At 32.0% G+C, this 5,557-nt stretch overlaps 1 pseudogene; it reads left to right on the forward strand.

The window, feature by feature from the left end:
* Positions 1-2,849: 2,849 nt before the first annotated feature.
* LOC141494208 (proteasome maturation protein pseudogene) lies at positions 2,850-3,338 on the forward strand (annotated as a pseudogene).
* Positions 3,339-5,557: the final 2,219 nt, after the last annotated feature.

The raw sequence follows: 5,557 nt of genomic DNA on the forward strand, positions 1-5,557 counted from the left end.
TCTCTCAAGGTTATTCATGGTTTCTTTGTTACTCTCACGAACTTTTGCAGTTAGGTGGTGCAATGAATAGAGCACTGGCCTTATAGTCAGAAGGTTGGAAGTTCAATTCCAGCCTTAGACACTTACCACCTACAAGCTATGTGACTTGAGCAAGTCATTTAACCCTGATTGCCTCGCATCCAGGGTCATCTCCATCCTGATTCATATCTGGACAATGGACCCAGATGATTCTGGGGGACAATAGCGCCCTCACTCAAATTCACTTCACGTGTTTGTCATAGCATCGCCTCCATGATGTGGTCTTCTTTGAAAATGAAGGACATTATTATAATTTTTGCAACCTAGATGACTAGGTAAGGCAGGTAGGTTGGAAGAACATTAAATGCAATTAATGGATATAATTTTCAATACTGAATTTCTGAAAATAAAATCTCTATCTTGATTTTCTAACTTATTTCTGGTAGTCATGAGAATTATATATTTGAAATGAGGCAAAAGAATTGTCCAGGAAGTTGGTTAAGGGAAATATTTGAGAAGAGGTGAAAAATTAGGACTTTCTGATGATGCCACATATTGCCACTTATTTTTGTCAGTCCAGTCTCTCCTTCACATAGCTACTAAAATGATTTTCCTGTGACATATTCTGGTCATATTATTCCCACACTTGATAAATTACAGAGAGCCTCCATTATCTTTAGAACCAAAACAAACTGCTTTGTTTGATATTTATGATTATTTGTCAAGGATCCCAACCCACCACTTCAGTCTTATTATATCTTAGTAAATTGCTTCCCTTTCCTCACATACATCACTCAGTTTTATGTTTCCATGTTTTTGTATATTGTTTCCTCTATTTGGAATAAGCTCTCTTTCCCTTTATCTTTTCCTGACTTTTCTTCAAACTTAGCTCAATAAACATCTTCTGCATGATATCTTTATTAATTGTTACAGCTATTAATACATCTCACCCACAAAACAAATGTCTAATATTTAATCTGCATTTTTTGCAAGGGCATAAGTGACTTGCCTAAGGTCACACAAGTAGGTAATTAAGTGTCTGAGTTCAGACTTGAACTCAGATCCTCCTGACTCTAGGACCAGTGATCTATACACCTTGCCACATAGCTGCCTCTAATCTGGATATTTTTTAAATGTATCTGTCATCTCCCCTTACAGAATATAAGCTCATTGATGGCACTTTTGTCTATATTTCCCCAATCTCTATCACAGTTACTTTGCCATGGTTGGCACTTTATAAATTTTGGTTGACTGATTGTGATTTCAGAAACAGTATAGTAGAATGAAGAGAAAGCTGCCTCAGAGAATAAGAATTCATTTGCCTCAAGAATTTACTCTGCAATAATTTTTCCTTCTCGAATCTAGATACATTTTCTATATGAGAGAAATATAAGGCTTCATCCCAGAAGTTGTCAAAGTTATCATAAACCTTATTCAAACATGTGTCCAAAGAGTAATTGATTAATAGAAATGAAAGCATTCTCAGAGTTCCTTTAGGTCAATACCAATAAATAATCATTTAATTACTTTTATAATTAATAATTTAATTCATTTTCTAAGTCATTTGAATACACAAAAACATAAGGAAAGAGGAACAAAAATCAAGGTGAAGGAAAAAATGTGATTTTTAAATGATTGTTACTTAATTTTGCAGTCTGATAGCTTGCAGTTTGATTTATGGTAGGATTTTTTTTTAGGTTTTTGCAAGGCAAATGGGGTTAAGTGGCTTGCCCAAGAACACACAGCTAGGTAATTATTAAGTGTCTGAGACCGGATTTGAACCCAGGTCCTGCTGACTCCAAGGCCAGTGCTTTATCCACTACACCACCTAGAAGCCCCTTAAGGTAAGATTTCAAGAACAATTATAGAAAAATCATCATGAATCTCTTTAACTCACATTTTTGCTTTGAATTTATAATACTGTTGATATTACTTCTGTTTTCATTATTCTGTAGTACTTTTTATGTCTTCCCATATTTCTTTCTATTTAACAAACTTTATTTCTCTTATGGTCTATTAGTATGCCATTATATCCAAAGTCAGATAAGAAGTCAATAATCAGTAATCAATAAAGCAAGAAGAAGCAAAAAGCCTGCAACTAGGCATGGCTTAGAGGAAAAATGAGTGGGGAAACTATCACAAATTTTCCTCTTTCACAAATTTTCCTGGTCCCAATTACAGAAGAACTAAAGAAAACTCACTTAAAAAAATTATATTCTTATGTTGAAATTCTACTGCAATGTCTCATCATAATATGAAGATGACCTGGGCATCTCTAGCAGGGAGAAAATTCTGACAGATTCTACCAATACAAAACGAATTGGAGTATGGACTCAATGATGGTTTTATATATATATATTATATATATATATATATATATATATATATATATATATATATATATATATATATTTGTTGTGTGATAACTGTATGTGAGAGGCTAAACATCATCAGGTTGCCTTCAGTGTGATGAAGATTTTTCATACTAAAATCCTTTTATAATTCAGTCATATTTTTTCTTTAAATTAGCAGCTGTTTGCTATACCATTCAATATTCACATGTGTTAAAATAGACAATTTAGTTCACATTCAACAGAAAGACAGTGAACATGCTGAGTTGCCTTAAGGAAAATGCAAAACTTCTTTAATGACACAAACTTATACTCTATTCTGACAAGATAATAAAATCACTTGAATATATGAGTATTTTTAATTGTTTAAGCAACCTTGAATCATTATATAATACCTACCTTTATTTCAATGCTTTCTAATTTTAATTCAAGTTTTTCTTATAAGGAAATTGACACAGAGGGGATGAGAACTTGGGATCTATGTTGTGGTGGTGGGCAGGCAGATTGAAGTTGAATTCAATAGGACTTGGATGTCAGCTAAAGGACAGTATTTCAGTTTCTGAACTTTCAGCTAGTAGTCCTTTTGGAAACCATGATAATCTTTGGAGAGGTGTTTCTTCTGTCAAAAATGAACTTTTGTCTAGTTATCTTCTTGAATTATCAGAAAAAAATATTTCCAGCTCAATCAAGATAAAATGGATTTTTATACTCTGAGAAATATTAAAGGCCTATATGCTCCCCTGAAGTTACAGATGGAATTCAAGGCACTGAAATAGGTATAGCATCTTCCATTTCTTCAGAGCTCCAACCTTTCCCTGGATATTTTGTGGGGAGAATGATGAGAGTAGTGGATTTGAAGATATTGTTAATGATCCTTTGCAAAGTAAAATAATGGGAGAACCACATATGATGGGGGAGCTTGGGTTTGCTATAAGAAAATTAATGTTGCTAATGAAAATAGAGGAATAACATCTTGTTTATAATTGTCATTTTATTATGATTTGATGTGTTAACATTAAAAGTACAGTTATTTATAGAACTGTTCTTATGGTTAATATGTACTATCAGTAATCTTAATTGTTTGGGTCTATGTTATACTGTTATGTAACCATATTATTTTGAGGAACTAAACATTGATCTGATAAGGAAAACTGAACCTTAGTTCTTAAACATGAAGAAAATTTTTTTGTAGTTTTAAGGGGCATCATAAGGTTCTTTCTGGCATAAAACAGGTGGTCTAATTCATCTCATTTTAGCATTGGCACCCACACTGGCTTGAATATAGTCTATGCCCTTAGAGTTTCTTAGCAGAGTCCAACACCACTCTCCTCTCATTAGATTTCTTGTGTAACATAATTGCCAAATCCAAAGCTGACTGGAGCAGAATTGCAATCCCCAATTTAATTGGTACTTAAGTTTAAATTTTTTAACCTAAAACATTAACCTAAAACTGATTTTTAGCATATTCATGCAGGACTCTTTTGTTGCAGTCATCCTTACTTTCCAATTATGCTGTACTGTAAAAGTAAAATGAATAGGTTTCATTGTCCCTGTAGCTGGCCAGTTTTGTAACAAACCTAGACTAAGCTAGACTAAGTCTCCTCAGTTTGGCAATGAACTCCAAATTCAGGAGTAAACAGATTTTTAGGCATTAAAAGAAAACAAGATATAAACTGGGGTACACAGTAGGCAATTTCTATTTGAAGAAAAAATTAGGAACTTTCCAAGTTAGGAAAGGGAGAGCAGATCTAATTCCTTGAAATTAGAAAAAGAGGTGTCCCAGTCCCCCCTCCAAGTGTCTGTTCAATCAAAGGAACATTGGAAGTAGTTTCTGACTAGAGAAGAGCCAGTTTTCAGATAAGACATGGATTATTTGAGATGTAATTGTGAGAAAAACTCCTTGCATTAGTTTAGTTCTGACAGAGTTTCTGGTAACCTAGATCCTTAATAATTTCTAAGCAACAGGTAGAAGTGGTCCAACTTTCCAATCACTCAGGGCTTAGCTTCAAACAATACAATAAATTTTTTCCACAATTCCCAACACAGTAAAGTTTTCTCACTGGACAGAAATTTCATTCAATGGGTAATTGAATAGAAAAGAAACTGAACTAGATCCAGAACTGAGTCACAAAGGAGAGTCAGTGTGGTTCAATAAATTCCCACTTAATTTAGACAAGCAATCTAGTACTTTGCTTCTATGTCTTGCTTTTGCAAGTTGCACCCAGATTCAATTGTTTTACCAAAAATAAATTATTCTATATCTTGAAAGACAGGAAAATCCACAGTAAAGTATTCCAAATTATCTGCAAGAAACAATCACAGATTTTTTCTTATAGTAAGACTATTTGCCTTGATACTCTGACTTAGCTGAAACTAGTAAATTTTAGTTCATCCTCTCATTTTTCTCCTTGGTCTTAGGTGTTTATTTTTGTTGACCAAGTGGAATATTGCAGGATTCTTTTCTAAATTCAGTCAATAACCTCTTTTAATTTCATAATACAATTCAGTCATCTTATGTTTCTATTAATAATGATTAAATTTTGTTTTTCTCTGCAATATGTTGTTATATGTTGTATTTTGTCAGCAGAGAATGTGATCCAGCTTATTTCTCAAATCCCATTAATTTCCAAAATTAATTTTTAAATTCATGGCAATACACCCCCATACACACAGCATTAAGTGTAATTTTCATAACTACTGTAATATTTTTTCTATTAAACAAAACTTGTTCATCCTTAATAGATAAATATTTTGTCAGATTAACAACTTTTTTTTAACCATATCTTGTGGGATTTTCCTTTGTTTTTTTAACAGTAATACTATATGTTTGCAATATTAATAATAACTGCAATACTGATAATTTAATTCGCTTTTTCATATGAATGTATATATGAACAAAAGTTTGTATATTTATTCTGTTGAATTTCTTCATTTGTGAAAAGGGAATAAATAGAATCTAACCTTGGAAAAGTTGAAAATATAAAATTTAATATTTAAAAATTGCTTTGAAATTCTTTAAAAAACATTATAAGTACTATCTATAATTGATATATTTTATGTATACATATTGCAATATGAATATATAAATTAATAAATGAATGATATATTGGCATTTATCTCAATATTACTATGGTACATGTATTATTCTGAATAATTCACTGAAATTTAGTTTGTTATTTGGATTTTAT

This window comes from Macrotis lagotis, chromosome 7, assembly GCF_037893015.1.
Source record: "Macrotis lagotis isolate mMagLag1 chromosome 7, bilby.v1.9.chrom.fasta, whole genome shotgun sequence".
In the NCBI taxonomy this organism is placed as follows: Eukaryota; Metazoa; Chordata; class Mammalia; order Peramelemorphia; family Peramelidae; genus Macrotis; species Macrotis lagotis.